Raw genomic sequence first — 19,907 nt, 5'->3', positions numbered from 1 at the left:
AGCAGTCTTTAGAATTTTATATGTATAAATATAAGATCATGTCATTAGGGAGACAGTTTTACTTCTTCCTATCCTATTATGATGTCTTTTGTTTCTTTCTCTTGCCAAATTGCTCTGTCTAGGACTTCCAATACTATGTTGAAAAGAAGTGGTGAAAATTGGCATTATTGTCTTTTCCCTGATCTTAGGGGAAAAGTTTTCAAGTTTTCACCATTGAGAATGATGTTAACTGTGGATTTGTCATATATGACCTTTATTGTATTGAGGCACATTCCTTCTATACCTAATCTCTTGAGTGGTTTATCATTAAATGGCATTGAATTTTGTTAATTTTTTTCTGCATCTATGGTTTTAGCCGTCATTTTGTTGATGTCATGTATCAAATTTGTGATTGGCATACCTTGAACCATCCTTATATCCCAGCAATAAATCTGACTTGATTATGGTGAATGGTTTGTTTACTGTGTTCTTAAATTTAGTTTGCTAATATTTTGTTGACTTTTGCATGTATTTTTATCAACAATATTGGCCTATAATTTTATTTTCTTGTAGTGTTGCTGTCTGGTTTTGGTATCAGGTGATTCTAACCTTGTAAGATTATTTTGGAAATGCTACTTCTACTTTGATTCTTTGGAAGAGTTTGAGAAGAATTAGTATTAATTCTTCTAATGCTTAGTAGACTTCAAAAGTGAATTTATCTAGTACTGAACTTTTCTTTGGTGGGAGACTCCTAAGTATGAAGCATGCTCAGGAGGAAATGCTGCACCTCTTCCTCATGGCTTCCTATGTTGTACACTTCCAGAGAAACTTCTTTAGTAATGAACTATAAAAGTGATCCCTGAAAGTAGAGTCTTGGTGAGAGACATTTTTTGCTGATTAAATCTGCTTACTCATTATTAGTCTGTTTGGATTTTCTATTTCTTTATGATGCAGTTTTGGTAGGTTACATGAGCTTAGGAATTTATTTTTTTCTAGGTTACTCAACTAAACTTATAAAAATGTCTGTAGTAGTCAAAGTGATGTACAGATTCAATGAAATCTCTACCAAAATTCCAATATATTTTTTACATAAATGGAAGAAGTAATCTTTAAATGTGTTTGAGAGTACGAAAAACTTCTAAATAGTCAAAATAAACTTGAGCAAAAGTAACAAAGCTGAATACATCACACTCCCTGATTTCAAAACATATTATAAAGTGATTGTAATCAAAATAGCATAGTACTGTCATGCAATCAATATAATAGAATAGAAAATGCAGAAATAAACCCACTCATTTACTGTCAAGTGATTTGGACATGAGTGCCAAAAATACACAATGGAGAAGGGACAATCTCTTCAATAAAAGGGCTGAGAAAATGGATAGTCACATGCAGAAGAATAAAATTGGACTCTTATAATACACCATATATAAAATATCAACTCAGAAAGTAGTAAAGCCTTAAATTTCAGAGCAGTCTGGGAGGCAGAGGTGGGTGGATTGCCTGAGCTCATGGGTTCAAGACCAGTCTGAGCAAGAGCAAGTCCCCATCTCTAAAAATAGCCAGGCATTGTGGTGGTTGCCTGTAGTTCCAACTACTTGGGAGGCTGAGGAAAGAGAATCACTTGAGCCCAAGAGTTTGAGGTTGCTGTGAACTATGATGCCATGACACTCTACTGAAAGTGACCAAGTGACAGTCTGTCTCAAAAAATAATAAAATAAAATAAAATAAAGCCTTAAATGCAAAATACAAAACTGTAAAACTAGTGAAGACAACATAGGGGTAAAGCTCCACAACATTAGTCTTGGAAATAATTTTTTGTATATAACCCTTAAAGCACAGGAAATAAAAGCAAAATTAGACAATTATATGGTACCAAAATTAAAAGCATCTGCAGAGAAAAACAAACAAACACACACACACACACAAAAAATACCAATTAACAAAGTGAAGAGACAAACTACAGAATGGGAGAAATTATTTGAGATCTATACAGTTGATAGCTAAAAAAAAAAAAAAAAAAAAAGAAAGAAATTCAAGTAGCTCAATAGCAAGAAAAATGACCTGATGGAGAAAGGATCTGAGCAGACATTTCTCAAAAGAAGACATACAAATGACCAAGAGGTACATGAAAAAAAAATCTCAACATCTCTAATCATTAAAGGAATGCAAATCAAAATCACAATGAGATATTAGTTCACACTTGTCAGAATGACTTTTATCAAAAAGATAACTGTTAAGTGTTGGAGAGTATGCAGATAAAAGGAAACTCTATAGACTGTTGGTGGGAATGTAAATTAGTGCAACCATCATATAAATGATATGACAGTTCCTCAAATAAGTAAAAATAAAAATGCCATATGACCCAGTAATCCTACTTCTGGCTATATATTCAAAGGACATATCTACACGCCCACCTTCTCTCTTTGTGATTGTGAAGTTATGAAAACAAACTAAGTGTCCATCAGTGAGGGAATGGATAATGAAAATGTAGGATATAGACATAATGGAATATTATATAGCCTTTAGAAAGGGGGAAATCCTGTAATTTGTGACAACATGTAGGAATCTGTGAGACATTGTGCTAAGGTAAATAAGCCAATGACAGAAAGATAAATACGGTATTATCTCATTTACTTGTGGAATCTAATAAAGTTTAAATCATAGAAGTAGAAAGAATGATGATTCCCAAACACTGGAAGGAGACAAAAGTAAATGAGATGTCATTGATAACAGGGTACAAAGTTTCAGATAGACAGGAAGAATAGATTTGGAGATTTCTTGAACAGTACACTGACTAAAGACACCAATAATGTTAGTGTGAGTTTTAAAGTAAATTTCAAATGTTTCACCATAAAAAATGAAAGCTAAGCAAAATGGGTATACTAATTACCTTGAATTAATCATACCACATTTTATACATACATAAAAACATCACATAGTGCCCCAGAAATGTACAGAACTATGATTTGTCAATCAAAATTTTAAAAGGGTGGGCATGGTGGATCACACTTGTAATCCTAGCACTCTGGGAGGCTGAAGCAGTAATAGATGACTTGAGCTAAGGAGTTTGAGACCAACCTGAACAGATCCATCCTCTACAATGACAAGCACAATGCCTACCACCAAAGTGAGCTCACTCAGAAATTTTTGATCAAAACTTGACTTCCACAATGGTAAGGGGATTAAAAACGTCCACTTGACTTTCAAAAAATATGACACCTAAAACACTACCAGGCTTATTAATTCTCTCAGTTAATGTAAATGGTTTAAATTGTTTTCTAAAAAAACACAGGCTGAATGGATACCAGATATCTGCTGCATACAAGAATTCCATCTTACCTTAAAGGGTAAAAATAGACTAAGAGTGAAGGGATGGTCATCTACAATTCAGGAAAACAGAAATCGGAAAAAAAGAGGGGTTGCAATTTTATTCTCAGATACAGTAGACTTTAAACCAACGAAGGTAATGAAAGATAAGAATGGTCACTATATATTTGTCAAGGGAAACACTCAACATGAAGAGATTTCAATTATGAACATTTATGTGCCAAACCAGAATGTTCCTCAATTTATAAAGGAGACCCTAACAGACATGAATAATTTGATATCTTCTAGCATCATAACAGTCAGAGATTAAATGACTATTGCCGTATTGGATAGATCCTCCAAGAATAAACTAAGCAAAGAAATTTTAGACTTGAATCTGACACTAGAAGAAAAAGATTTAGCAGACATCTGCAGAACATGTCATCCCAACAAAACTGAATACACATTCTTTTCAGCAGCCCATGGAACTTCTTCCAAAATTGATCACATCTTAGGTCTAAACTCAGCAAATTTAAAAGAATCAAAATTATTCCTTGTATTTTCTCAGACCATTGTGGAATAAAAGTTGAACTTAATAACAACAGGAATCTTCACACTCCTACAAGGACATGGAAGCTAAATAATTCTATTCTGAATCTTAGCTGAGTCATACAGGAGATTAAGAAGGAAATTATCAAATTTTTGGAACAAAATAACAATGAAGACATGAATTATCAGAACCAGTGGGATACTGCAAAGGCAGTCCTAAGAGGGAAATTTATAATGTTGCAAACCTTACTCAAGAGAACAGAAAGAGAGGAAGTAAAAAACTTAATGGGCCATCTCAAGCAACTGGAAAAGGAAGAACCTTCTAACCTCAAAACCCAGCAGAAGAAAATAAATAACCAAAATTAGAGAAGAATTAAATGAAATTGAAAACAAAACAATCACTCAAAAGATCAACAAATCGAAAAGTTGGTATTTTGAAAAGTTTAACAAAATTGATAAACTTTTGGCTAACCTAACCAGAAACAGAAATGTAAAATTCCTAACATCTTCAATCAGAAATAACAAAGAGTAAATAACAACAGACACCTCGGAAATTAAAAAAATCCTTAATGAGTACCATAAAAACTCTAATATCAGAAATATGAAAATCTTCAGGAAATAGACCAATACCTGGAAGTATGCCACCTTCCTAGACTCAGCCAGAAGAATTGGAAATACTGAATAGACCTATCTCAACTAAAATCGCATCAACTATATGAAATCTCTCAAAAAAGAAAAGCCCGGGACCAGATGGCTTTACATTAGAATTCTACTGAGGTTATAAAGAGAAACTAATACATATATTACATAATATTTTCCCAAAAATAGAAAAAGAAGGACTACATCCCAACTCATTCTATGAAGCAAATATCACCCTGATCCCCAAACCAGGGAAAGACCCAACAAAGAAAGAAAATTATAAACCAATATCTTTAATGAATATAGATGCAAAAATATTCAATAAGAAAATAGAAAACAGAATCCAACAACACATCAAACAAATTATACACCATGACCAAGTTGATTTTATCCCAGGGTCTCAAGGTTGGTTCAACATACTTAAATCTATAAATATATCACATAAACAAAATAAAAAACAAAGACCATATGGGGATTCTCTCAATTGAAGCAGAAAAAACTTTTGATAATATCCAGAATCCTTTCATTATCAAAGCACTTAAGAAAATAGGTATAGAAGGGAAGTTTCTTAAAACATTAGAGGCAATCTACAGCAAACCCACAGCCAATATCATATTGAATGGGGAAAAACTGAAAACATTTCCACTCAGATCAGGTACCAGGAAAGGATGCCCATTGTCTCCACTGCTTTTCAACATGGTAGTGGAAATCTTATGCATTGCAATCAGAGAAGAGAAGGCAATCAAGAGTATCCAAATAAGGTCAGAGGAGATCAAACTATCACTCTTCACAGATGATATGATCTTATACCTGGAAAACCCCAGGGACTCAACTACAAAACCCTTAGAAGTGATCAAGGAACACAGCAGCATCTCAGGATACAATATCAATACACACAAATAAGTAGCTTTTATATATACGAACAACAATCAAGCTCAAAAAATAGTCAAGTACTCTATTCTTTTTTACAGTAGTACCAAAGAAGATGAAATATTTGTGAATTTACCTAACAAAAGACATGAAAGATTTCTATAAAGAGAACTATGAAATTTTAAGAAAAGAAATAGCTGAAGATGTTAACAAATGGAAAAACATACCATGTTCATGGCTGGGAAGAATCAACATTGTTAAAATGTCCATTGTTTTAAAGAGGAACTAATACCTATTTACATAATCTTTTCCAAAAAATGGAAAAAAAATTTGTTAAAAAATTGTTAAATTGGGCAGTACCTGTGACTCAAAGGAATAGGGCGCCAGCCCCATATCCCAGAGGTGGCAGGTTCAAACCCAGCCCCAGCCAAAAACTGCAAAAGGAAAAAATTGTCAAATTTAAAAATGTCCAATTGACACATTTTTATCACAGTGGTTAACATAGCCTTTCCGGCGTTATCTCAGTTACCGTGCCGAAACCTTTACATTCTACATTTACCAAGTTTCGATGATGCCCCATGATCATATCAATGTATACAGTTATGATTTAATAAGAAAAAAATAAAATATAAAAGAAATTAATTATCAAAAAAAAAAATAAATAAAAAATAAAAATGTCCAAAGCAATAAACAAATGTAATGCAATCCCTATTAAAGCACCACTACCATACTTTAAAGATTCAGAAATAATAGTACTTCATTTCATATGGAATCATAAAAAACCTTGAATAACTCAAGACATTACTCAGAAACAAACAAACAAACAAAAAAAAAAAGCCAAAAAAAAAGTCATGCTACCAGACTTCAGGCTATACTATAAATCTATAGTGATCAAAACAGCTTGGTATTGGCACAAAAATAGCGAGGTAGATGTATGGAACAGAATAAAGAACTAAGAGGTGAATCCAGATACTTATCATCATTTGATCTTTGATAAGCCTATCAAAAACGTAATTTGAGGGAAAGATTCTCTATTTAACAAATGGTGCTAGGTGAATTGGCTGGTGACTTGTAGAAGACTGAAACTGGACCCACACCTTTCACCTGTGACAAAAATTGACTCTCACTGGATAAAACATTTAAACTTAAGACATGAAAATATATAGATTATTGGAGAAAATGCAGAGGAAATACTTGAAAAAAAAATGGCCTGGGAGAATACTTTATGAGGAGAACTCCCTCCCGCCCTGGCAATTTCAGCAACGCCAAAATTATATTAATGGGATCTGATCAAACTTAAAAGCTTCTGCACAGCCAAGAACACAGTAAGTAAAGCAAGCAGATAGCCTTCAGAATGGGAGAAGATATTTGCAGGTTATATTTCTGACAAAAGTTTGATAACCAGAATCTACAGAGAACTCACACTTATTTCTAAGGAAAGAACAAGTGATCCCATTTCATTGTGGGCAAGAGACTTGAACAGAATCTTCTCTAAAGAAGACAAGTGTATGGCCTACAAACACATGAAAAAACGCACATACTCTTTAGTCATCAGAGAAATGCAAATCAAAACCATTTTGAGATATAATCTAACTCCAGTAAGATGAGCCCACATCACAAAATCCCAAAACTACAAATGGTGGTGTGGATGTGGAGAGAAGGGAAAAGTTCTGCACTCCTGGTGGGAATGCAAAGTAATATGTCCCTTCCGAAAAGAATTTTGGAGAACATTTAGGGAACTAAAAGTAGACCTGCCTTTCAATCCTGCAATTCCTTTACTACGTACATATCCAGATGACCAAAAACAACAAAGACATGTACACCAGAATGTTTATTGCAGCCCAACTCATAATTGCCAAGTCATGGAAGCTGCCAAATGCCCATTGACCCATGATTGAATTAGCAAATTGTGGTATATGCATCCCATGGAATATTATGAAGCCATAAAAAGAAGGAGAATTTACCTCTTTTATGTTTACATGGATGTAACTGGATCATATTCTTCTTACTAAAGTATCTCAAGAATGAAAAAAAAAACACAATGTACTCACTACTATTATGAAATCAATATATAATCACCCACACTTTCATACAAATGATAAAACATAATTATAGCCCATAAAAAAATGGAGAGAAGATGAAGCCCAGGGGAGGGGAGGAGGGGAGGGGACAGTTGGAGGGAGGGTATTCGGTGGGACCTTAACTACTGTGCATATTGCACGTGTACATGTCAAACATATTAATAGTAGAATATAAATAGTAGAGTTTATAAATGTCTAAACACAACAATTAAATAAGTGGGGTGAATGATAGTTAACCACTTTGATGTAAACATTCCAAATTGTATATAAAATCAGCACATTGTACTCTATAAATGCAGTAATGTACAGTTATGATCTAGTAAAAAATAAATTAACAAAATCATTTAAAAAAATGCTTCCAAATTAATTTTAGTACAAGGCCAGAATTCCCTGATTCTATAGCCAGACAAGGATGATACAAAAAAGTAATAATTTCAGGACAGTATCACTGAAGAATATAGACAATAAAACTTTCAAAAAAATACTTTGGAACAAAATTCAACAGCATATTAAAAGTATCACCCACCACTATCAAGTGGAATTTATGCCAGGGATGCAAAGATGATTGCATATACACAATTCAACAAATGTGATACATCATTATTAAAAGAATGAAGGAGAAAACTCACACGATCATCTCAATAGATGCAGAAGTACACATTTGACAGAGTTAAACATCATTTCATGATTAAAAACTCTAAACAATTAAATACTCATACAAAATACCTCATTATAATGAAGGACTTTATTATAACGTAATTAATAATGAAAAGCTCTATGTTTTCCTCTAAAATAAGGGAATAGGCAAGGGTACTCTCTCTTGTTCCTTCTAATCAATATAGTACTGGAAGTTCTAGCCAGAAGAATTAAGCAAGAAGAAATAGAAACAGAATACAAATCAGAAAAAATGGTAAAATTGGCTGTTTGGAAATGATGTGATTTTATATATGGAAACCCCTAGAAACCCCCCGCCCCCTCCACACAATATCTATTAGAACTAAAAAATAAATTCAATAAAGTTGCAGGATACATACTGAAAATTCAAAATTCAGTTGCATTTCTATGTACTAACAATAAACTGTACCGCCAAAATTAAAAAAATAATCCCATTATAATTGCATCAAAATCAATAAAATATTTAAGAACATGGGAAAATGTAAAATATAAATGAAAAGTTGTAGAGGACACATAAATGGGCACATATTTCCATGTTCATTGATTGGAAGAATCACCATTGTCAAAATGTCCATACTACTCAAAGTATTCTACAAATTTGTTGTAATCTCTATCAATATTCTCATGGCATATTTTCATAGAAATGAAAACAAATTCTGAAATTCATATGGAGTCACAAAAAATCCAGAACAAACAAAGTGATTTTGAGCAAGTATAGCAAAGCTGGAAGTATTACATTTATAGATTTTAAAAATATATTACCAAGCCATAGTAACAAAAACTGTGGTACTGACATAAACACAGAGGAAAAAAGATAGTTTAATCAATAAATGATGCAGAAAAACTGTGTATCCACATGGAGAAAAATAAAATTGAACCATTATCTTACACCATATATAAAAAATATCAAGTCAGATGGCGCCTGTGGCAGAGCACCGGCCCCATATACTGAGGGTGGTAGATTCAAACCCAGCCCTGGCCAAACTGAAACAAAAAAATAGCCGGGAGCTGTGGTAGGTGCCTGTAGTCCCAGCTACTTTGGAGGCTGAGGCAAGGGAATCACCTAAGCCCAGGAGATGGAGGTTGCTGTGAACTGTGTGATGCCATGGCACTCTACCAAGGGGGATAAAATAAGACTGTCTCTACAAAAAAAAAAAAAAAAAAAAATCAAGTCAAAATGGATTAAAAACTTAAAAGTAAGATCTGAAAACCTTCTAAGAGAAAACAGGAAAAAAAAAAACGTCTTGACATAGATCTTGGCAATACTTTATTTGGATATGATCCCCAAAGCACAACAACAAAAGGAAAAATAAACATGTAGAATTATAATGCATCAAACTAAAAAGCTTGTGCACAGCAAAAGAAAAATCAACATAGTGAAGAGACAATCTACAGTATGGGAGAGAATATTTGCAAACTTTATATACATGTGAGAAGGGGTTAATATACATACAATACATAAGGAACTCAACTTAATAGCAAGGAAACAAATAACAAAAGCTCTGATTTCAGTATTATTCGATCCATCCAAATAACAAAAACAACTATACATTCTTAATATTTTGAAGTACAAAAAACATGGGCAGAGAACTTGAATGAACATGTCTCAGAAGAAGACTTACAAAGGCCACAAATATAAAAAAAATTTCAATATCACTAGTAATAATGGAAATGTGAAGTAAAGACACAAAACTACAAAAACTCTAGAACAGCGGTTCTCAACCTGTGGGTCTCGACCCCTTTGTAACAATGAAAATGCATCCTGCATATCAGATATTTATGTTATGATTCATAACAGTAGCAAAATTACAGTTATGAAGTAGCAATGAAAATAATTTTATGTTTGGGGGTCACCATAACATGAGGAACTGTATTAAAGGGTCATGGCATTAGGAGGCATTAGGAAGATTGAGAACCACTGCTCTAGAAGAAAGTGGGGGAAACACTCTTAATAATATCAGTCTTGGGAGAAATTTTATGAAGAGCACAAAGGCAATCACTGCAACAACAAAAATAAATGAGATCTGATCAAGTTAAAAAGTTTCCGCACAGCTAAGTATGTAATTAAGAAAACAAAGAGACAACTTTCAGAGTGGGAGAAGATAATCTGCATGCTACAAATATGAAAAAAGGATTAATAACCACAATCTATAAAGAACTCAAGCAAAAAAAGTTCAAACAACACTATTTAAAACTGGTTGAGAAACGAGAATAGAATCTCCTCATGAGGAGAGGTGAAAGTTGAACAAACTCATGAAAAAATGCTCATCATTTCTAATTATTAGGGAAGTGCAAATCAAAACCACATTCAGATGTCATCTAAGCCCAGTGCGGATAGGCTACATCACAAGGTCCCAAAGCAGCCAATATTTTGACTATTGTATGCTGATGTGATAACATGGATAAAGTTGGAGAATAATATGAAAAGTGAAATAAGCCAGACACAGAAAAGACAAATACTTCTTGATCTTACATAATACATGGACTTTATAAAGGAAACAAGAGAGTGGAAGAGTGCTTTTCAGTGGTTAGGGGTGAGGGAAATGAGAAGATTTTGGTCAAAGGGTACAAATTTTCAGTCATGCACGAAAAAAACAAATTAAAGATCCAATATCCATCATGGTGACTATATTTAATAACACTGTATTGAATATTTCAAATTTGCTGAAAGAGTAGATCTTAAATGTTCCACCACAAAACAAGTAACCATGTGAGGTGAAGGACATGTTAATTATCTTGATTGTGGTAATTATTGCATAATGTAAAAGTTTAACATGTTTATACCTTAAATATATACAATTGTTATTTGTTAATTATATCTCAATAAAACTGGAAAAATGCTATCCAAAACCAATATTCCTTTTCATATTTGTAATTCTCCTTAAAATACTACTCCTATTGCCATCAATACATATATCCATTTGTTTAAGCAATTTTTAAAATTTTTAAAATCATTAACTCATTTAGGGAATGGAATTGTTAAACTTGATGTCTTGGAGAGTATGCCGTCACTGGGAGGTGGGGGGAAAGGAGGAGAAAGTATGCAGAGAAGGGCTCTGTGCCAGTGAGTTAGACTAGTTCAGATTGCTTACCTCAGTGGTTCTCAACCTTCCTAATGCTGCAGCCCTTTAATGCAGTTCCTGTGGGTTGCGACCCACAGGTTGAGAACTGCTGACTTAGCCGTTGTTCTTTATGTGCATTTTAGTTAATATTGCTGTGTATTAGAGGATAAGCAGATCTTAATGCTCAAAGTATGTTAAAATAGAGGTAGTAAAATAAAACAATCCCTTTATATATGTCCTTTGTTATTTTTTAGGAAGGAATGTCTGCAAGGAGTGACCCCTGTTAATCCACTTCTTGGAGCTAGACCTATTCCTATATTTAGTCCCTGGAGCAGGGGAAGGAGAAGAGGAAAGGTGAAGGGAAGGGCTCTTTCTAGATATCTCCATATCTAGAAGATGGTTTTAGATTATAACCATAGGTCTATATGTGCATTTTTAGTAAAGTATCTGTGTTTGTTGTAGACAGAGTTCATTATTTTGCAACATCAAAGCTTTGGACATGTCCTGAGGTGACATTGTATGATAAAAAGTAGAATTAGTGAATTAGCCATTTTGTGAGTCTCTTTTTGTTATAATTGATAGAAAAGATGCATCTTGGACGTGGACTTGTTAAACCACCTCTGAGCTGTGATAGGCTGGCAGCAGAGGGGCAGAAGGAAGCCTGATAGGGGAGGTGTGTGCAGGTGTGTTCACATTACGTTTTGACGGTAGCCACCGATGCATGTGCATCCCTTTTGGCTATACTATAAAAATATATAGATTAAGTCATTCAGTGGAAACATGCCTTCTTGCTAATATTTTAATGGTATACATCTGATAATTATAAACATTATACTTAGTGTACTTTTGCTTTATGTTTCATTTTAAAGTGAGCATTAAGGGAATGCAGTAATTTTTTTTTTTGGAATGCAGTATTTTAATCGGAACTCTGCCAGTACTTTTATCCAGAGGCTTGTTGCCATTTTTGTCTTCTATGAAATTTTCGTCCCAAGAAAGGCAGGATTACACTCTTTCCTAACAGATTGAGTTGGTGTAGTATATTCTTGGTTATCAAAATACTCCTAGAGCTTTGAGATTGGTATTGGTAGATATTCATGATGTGTGAAAAAGCATGACACATAATGTGCAATCTCAATCCCAGGAAATCGGGTATTGTGTGTGTACACTCGGGATCTGGAAGGATGTGTCAAACAAAACTGCTTGTGATTGTGGATGACTTTGTTCTCTGCTTCCTGTGTTTTTCAGTTTCCTATACTGCATATATTAACTTAAAAAAAATAAAAGTTATAGTAAAAACTTGAAAAAAAAATCATTAACTCATAGCATTGCAAAAACCAAACCTACAGGTCAGGCACAGTGGCTCATGCCTGTAATTCCAGCACTCTAGGAAGCCAAGGCAGGTGTATTGCTTGAACTCAGGAGTGCGAGACAAGCCCTGAGCAAGAGTGAGATGGAGTCTCTAAAAATAGCCAGGTGTTGGGTTAAGCACCTGTAGTCCCAGCTACTAGGGAGGCTGAGGCAAGAGAATCACTTGGGCCCAAGAATTTGAAGTTGTTCTGAACTGTGATGCCATGGTACTTTACTGAGGGCAACAAAGAGTTTCAAAAAAATAAACCCAAACAAACAAAAACAAAACAAAACAAAAACCAAGCCTACTATTTTTTCAGGCAAAACTTACATGCAATGAAATGCACAACTCTTAACTGTACAATTTTGGTCATTTTTTTATCTCATATTTAAACTCAGTTTACACTTGCAACTATGTTGTAGTTGTTAGAATTAACATTTAGTTTTCATGCCTACACAAAAACGTCACACCAAACATTTCATTTTATCTCTTATATTTGAAACCTGAAATTTCTCTAGTTCTGTCAAACACAGAACAAAACTAGCAAGGGAAAATAATTCAAGGGACTATACAAAAAGTTGATTATTACTATTAACCAGAGAATTTTACTGGGACAAGGAGGGGAGTAAGGACATCAGGGACAATGGAAATGAAATAGATTCCACAGATTTGAGATTCGCATGGAATTGATAGATAGTATGGGACATTTCCTTATTCATGGTTGTATCTTTTTAACAGCATAGTGACTGGTACAACAGATGTTTCTCATCAAAATATGAAAATATATTGAGAAATTCTTTGGTTTGGACTAATCTGAAAGCTTCCTTTTCCTTGAGAACAAATTTCATGAGGCTGTTACAGATTTTATGTGTATTTACAAATTGGTTTTCACATCTGCTAATCTTATGAATGTGTGAAATGAAAGAGACAACATATACATAAAGTAAAATAAAAATAATATTAACATTTAATTTAAAAATGTTTGGCAAATATAACATGAAATAATACCTGTAAAACACGTAAAGCAGTGCTTGTCACATAGTAATGGTAGTGATTTTTATTGTTCCTGTATGTACCCTTACCTCCACCCCTGCCACTACTGCCAGTTCTCCCCTTCTATATCCTTTGCTTCCATCCTTGCTTTCTATACATCATCAATAACTTTTAAACTCTCATCCTAACTACTACTTCATATCAAACTCTTTTCTTAGGACAAGATCTGTTATCATCACTCTCATCATTATATAGATGCCTCCTCTCTGAGAAATACTTTACTGACAATGATCTCTTATTCTGAGATAAAATGTGTCATCTATTAATAAAGGCCTTTTATGTATTTGTGTAAATGTGGTGGTTGGAGGCAGATTAAAAGTGTCTACATTATCATGTCCAACATTTAGGCCAATTCTACATTCCCGCCCAATCAATCGCTACAGGTGACTCTAGGATCTTAATAGCTAATATCATTCTTCAAGATGAGCTAAGTGACTCAATAGCAGCCACCCAGTCAGATTTTTTTATGAAACAGAGTCTCACTTTGTTGTCCTTGGTAGAGTGCCATGTCCTCACAGCTGGGAGCAACCTTGGGCTCAAGTTATTCTCTTGCCTCAGCCTCCAAAGTAGCTGGGACTACAGGTGCCCACCACAACATTTGATTTTTTTTTTTTTTTTTAGAGATGGGGTCTCCCTCTTTATCAGGCTGGTCTTGAACTCTTGCGCTCAAGTGATCCACCTGCCTTGACCTCCCAGAGTGCCAGGATTACAGGTTTGAGAACCGGAGCCCAGCCCCACTCAGATTTTCCCAGAACTGACAACTTAACTTTCTTCTCAGTTAAACTCCACAATATCTAGTATTCCAGGGTCTCTTTATTGGTGTAGTCAGAATTTTTCTGTGTTGAGGGTCAGGTTCTTTTAATCTGAAGGTTTAAAGTATGAAACTCAGACCACACATATGAGGAATAAGACAGAGTTTATTGATGGAAAGATTGATGAACAGAAGAGGAGGGAAAAGTATAAGAACAGAATGTCTGACAGCGGAAGGGAGAATCCAAGAGGGAATCCAACCCCCGCCCCCTAAGTAATCAGTCTAGGGGATTTTAATCTTATCCTGAGGTCAGGGGGTTGCAGGGAAGTATGCCATAATTGTCCAGAGGTCTGCAGGCAAAAAAAAAAAATCCTAAAATTAACACAGAAATGGGGTAATTGAAGTTTTTCCCTCAGGCAAAGAATTAGGGTTTGTGCTCCTATCAAGGAGGAACTGCTCAGAATGCACCAGGGTGCTTTGTTCATGACTTTGCTAAAGCCCAGAGGGCGTGGCCTATAAAGGCCCCTGTTTTTGCCTAGAGATGAAGGTCTGTGATGAGACTAATTTTGAGCTAAGCCAGGCCTAAAAAATGGGGGAGTCCATGTCCAGCCCTAAGTGGGGGAATCCTGTATCATTGGTTCAAGTGGTATTTTCCCATAAATTCACATCTGTCCACAATCTGTGAATATGATGTTATTTGAAAATAGAATCATTGTAAATGTAATTTAGAGAGGATACCCAGAAAAAGTGAGGTCTAAGAGAACTGGTTTTAAGGAGGCCCCAATGATACACCTGCAAGGTCCTCCTCATGGTAACTCAGCTCTCAGAAATTCGTAGAACCTTAAAATTTCTGGGACCTGGAAACTAATGCTTGCTTCTGCTTCTGTAAAAGCCCAAGCCCACTTCTCCAGCTTGATTCCAACTGACCAATGAGAAATGTGCCCATGGGCCAGACAATTTAACTAAAGATATAAAGAAGAAGACTGAGGAGGTGGAGCAAAATGGTGGCTGAGTAACAGCTTCCTTGCATCTGGGCACCGTGAGTCTGGGGAGATAGGACTCCAGGCATCTCTGGCTGGTGGGATCTGCCTATCATAACCCCTGTGAGGATGCAGGGAGTCAGCAAGAGACTTCTGGACCCCCAGAGGAGGACTAAAACAGTGGAAAAACGGCAAGTGGTCGTGTGTGTTCGATTTGTCTAAACCCACCCACAACTGTAAGTTCAGTAGCAGCAAGACTGCAAACCAGAAAGGCCTTATGTGTGAACTGTTTTGGTGTCCTTGGACTTGGCACTCAGTTGAACTGCCTTGGGGAGAGCCTGAGTGGGAGGGCGGAGAACTTTGGCCTTTGTCTAGGGCCCCAGTCTGAGCCGCTGAGCCAGACGGAGCTAATAGTGTTTGGCTGTGGGTCACAGGGAGCCACTGTGAGTGATCTGCCCCAGCAAGCTCCGCCCTCAGGGTCGCAGAGCAAGAATTGGGTGGGAGCTGGTAACCCAGCAACCAAGTAGCCTAAGGGTGGGGTCTGAGCCGCCTTGCAGCCCTAACCCTCAGGGGCAGAGTGAGACCAGTTTTGGCACACTGGGTAAGTGGATAGCCACTTCAGCAGTGATTCCAGTGACAAGCACTTTCCTGGGAAAGCTTCTTCTCAGCAAGTGAACAAGTTCAAAGTGCCTTTTAAGTGGGATGAAGAGAGATTTAGGGTGTCTGCCTGCTGGGGTTTGAGAAATCAGCAGCCTCCAGTCGTATCAGAACTGTGATTAACATCTCATACCCCAGAAGACCACGTGTTGCCCAGACAATATTCAATAACATATACATAATGCTTTGTTTTTGGTTGTGCTTCTTTTTTTTTTTTTGGTTTGGTTGTTATTTTTGTTTATTATGATGTTGTTGATGTTGTTTTGTTTTTTAATTTCAACCTTTTCCATACAGATCCTTTTTCTTTCTCAATTTTTCTAGTTTAATTATAATTTCCGATTGCTGCCTTTTTCAATAACTAGAACTTCATTTTTGCTACTGTTTATACTGCTATTATTTGGTTTTTCACCCAATTTTATCCCATAAAGTTTTCTGTTTGCTTGTTTTGGTTTGATTTATTGCATTTTTGTCTTTCCTCTCTACTTGGTGGAGGTGGGGTACTGTGATCAAGTTAGCAAGAGCTGCTGACCTCAAGGGACCCACCCAACTGGGCACCCCAGAAGGTGGGTTTTTTTTAAGGTTGTGTCAAAGTACCCTACCGTACACCTATATTGTTCTGTCTCCCTCTTTCTGTGCCTCTGTTCTTTTTGTCAATATTGATTTTACCCACCCCCTCTCCTTTCTCCATTTTTCATTTTTTTTCTTATCACTTGGTCCTCCTTCCTTTCATTCCTTTTTGCTCTTCATCGTTCTCACCCTTCTGGTCCTGTAACCCTTAGTCCACAGGCACAAGAACTTAAAGAGCAAGAGGAAGTCAAAGGAAAATTAAGGCAAGGAAACAGATAAAAGAAGTCACTCATGAGGAAGAATCATCAGAAAACTCCAGGCAATATGAAGAACCAGTCCAGAACAACCCCACCAAGGGACCACGAGGTAGCTACTGCAGAAGATTCCATCTTCAAAGAAATGTTAGGAATGACAGAAAGGGAATTTAGAATACACATGTTGAAAACAATGAAAGAAATGATGGAAACAATGAAGGAAACTGCTAATAAAGTGGAAAATAACCAAAAGGAAATCCAAAAACAGAATCAAATCAGAGATGAACGATATGAAAAAATATAAAAAGGATATAGCAGAGCTGAAGGAACTGAAACAGTCAATTAGGGAATTTAAAGATGCAATGGAATGTATCAGCAACAGGTTAGACCATGCAGAAGAAAGAATTTCAGAGGTAGAAGACAAAGTTCTTGAGATTACTCAGATAGTAAAAGAGTCAGAAAAGAAGAGAGAGAAAGCAGAACATTCACTGTCAGAATTATAGGACTTTATGAAGCATTCCAACATACGAGTTATAGGAATTCCAGAAGGGGAAAAAGACTGCCCCAGAAGAATGGAAGCCATACTAGAGAATATTATCAAAGAAAAATTCCCAAATATCACCAAAGACCCTGACACACTGCTTTCAGAGGGATATCAGACCCCAGATCACCTCTACTCTAACCGAGCTTCTCCAAGACACATTGTGATGAACCTGTCCAAATTCAAGACAAAACAAAAGATTCTGCAAACTGCCAGCAGTAAGTGACAGTTGACCTATAGAGGCAAATCCATCAGAGTGAACGCAGACTTCTTAATGAAACTTTCCAAGCAAGAAAACAATGGTCATCTACCTTTAAACTACTTAAACAGAACAATTCCAGCCCAGAATGATGTACCCTGCTAATCTAAGCTTAAAAATTGATGGAGAAATCAAATAATCTACGGATATACAAACATTGAGGAAATTCGCCACAACAAGACCATCTCTACAGGAAATACTTGAACCTGTACTGCACACTGACCACCAATATGGATCAGTAGAAAAGTAAGAACTCAGAAATTAAAGGACAGAACCTAACCTCCACACTGATGCAAAAGATAAAACTAAGCAATGGACGCTCACAAAATAAGACGAATACAATTCTACCACACTTATCAATTATCTCAATAAATGTTAATGGCTTGAATTCCCCACTGAAGAGACATAGATTGGTTGACTGGATTAAAAAACACAAGCCATCCATTTGCTGTCTGCAAGAAACACACCTGGCTTCAAAAGACAAATTAAAGCTCTGAGTCAAGGGTTGGAAGACAATTTTTCAGGCAAATGGAATTCAGAAGAAAAGAGGAGTTGCGATCTTATTTTCAGATACATGTGGATTTAAAGCAACTAAAGTCAAAAAAAACAAAGCTGGTCACTTTATATTGGTCAAGGGAAAAATACAACAAGAAGACATTTCAATTCTAAATATTTATGCACCCAATTTAAATGCTCCCAGATTCTTGAAACAGACCTTACTCTGTCTGAGCAATATGATATCTGATAATACCATAATAACAGGGGACTTTAACACTCCTCTTACAGAGCTGGACAGATCCTCTAAACAGAAATTAAACAAAGATATAAAAGATTTAAATGAGACCCTAGAACAACTGTGCTTGATAGACGCATATAGAACACTCCACCCGAAAGATAAAGAATATACATTCTTCTCATCACCCCATGGAACATTCTCCAAAATTGATCACAACCTGGGACACAAAACAAATATCAACAGAATCAAAAGAATTAAAATTTTACCTTGTATCTTCTCAGACCATAAGGCACTAAAGGTGGAACTCAACTCTAATAAAAATGCTCGACCCCACACAAAGGCATGGAAATTAAACAATCTTCTGTTGAATAACACATGTGTGCAGGAAGAAATAAAACAGGAAATCATTAACTTCCTTGAGTATAACAACAATGAAGACACAAGCTACCAAAACCTGTGGGATACTGCAAAAGCAGTTTTGAGAGGAAAATTCATCGCTTTAGATGCCTACATTCGAAAAACAGAAAGAGAGCACATCAACAATCTCACAAGCCATTTTTTGGAATTGGAAAAAGAAGAACAATCTAAGCCTAAACTCAGTAGGAGAAAAGAAATATCCCAAATCAAATCAGAGATCAATGAAGTTGAAAACAAAAGAATCAGTCAAAAAATTAATGAAACAAGAAGTTGGGTTTTTGAAAAAATAAATAAAATAGATAAACCATTGGCCAGACTAACGAGGAATAGAAAAGTAAAATATCTAGTAACCTCAATCAGAAATGATAAAGGGGAAATAACAACTGATCCCACAGAGATATAAGAGATCATCTCTGAATACTCCCAGAAACTCTATGCCCAGGAATTTGACAATGTGTACTAAATGGATCAATATTTGGAATCACACCCTCTCCCTAGACTCAGCCAGGAAGAAATAGAGCTCCTGAACAGACCAATTTCAAGCACTGAGATCAAAGAAACAATAAAAAAACCTTCCAACCAAAAAATGCCCTGGTCCAGATGGCTTCACTCCAGAATTCTATCAAACCTTCAAGGAAGAGCTTATTCCTGTACTGCAGAAATTATTCCCAAAAATTGAGGAAGAAGTAATCTTCCCCAACACATTCTATGAAGCAAACATCAACCTGATACCAAAACCAGGAAAAGACCCAAACAAAAAGAGAATTTCAGACCAATCTCACTCATGAATGTAGATCCAAAAATTCTCAACAAAATCCTAGCCAATAGATTACAGCTAATCATCAAAAAAGTCATTCATCATGATCAAGTAGGCTTCATCCCAGGGATGCAAGGCTGGTTTAACATACGCAAGTCTATAAACGTTATCCACCATATTAACAGAGGCAAAAATAAAGATCACATGATCCTCTCAATAGACGCAGAAAAAGCATTTGATAAAATCCAGCATCCTTTTCTAATTAGAACACTGAAGAATATAGGCATAGGTGGCACATTTCTAAAACTGATTGAAGCTATCTATGACAAACCCACAGCCAAAATTTTACTGAATGGAGTAAAACTGAAAGCTTTTCCTCTTAGAACTGGAACCAGACAAGGTTGTCCTCTGTCACCTTTGCTA

General features: G+C 35.7%; 1 pseudogene; it reads right to left on the bottom strand.

The window, feature by feature from the left end:
- Nucleotides 1–740: 740 nt before the first annotated feature.
- LOC128578582 (uncharacterized) lies at nt 741–854 on the bottom strand (annotated as a pseudogene).
- Between the last annotated feature and the right edge of the window lie 19,053 nt (nt 855–19,907).

Source organism: Nycticebus coucang, chromosome X, assembly GCF_027406575.1.
Source record: "Nycticebus coucang isolate mNycCou1 chromosome X, mNycCou1.pri, whole genome shotgun sequence".
Classification (NCBI taxonomy): Eukaryota; Metazoa; Chordata; class Mammalia; order Primates; family Lorisidae; genus Nycticebus; species Nycticebus coucang.
This window is presented reverse-complemented; position numbering and strand designations above follow the sequence as displayed.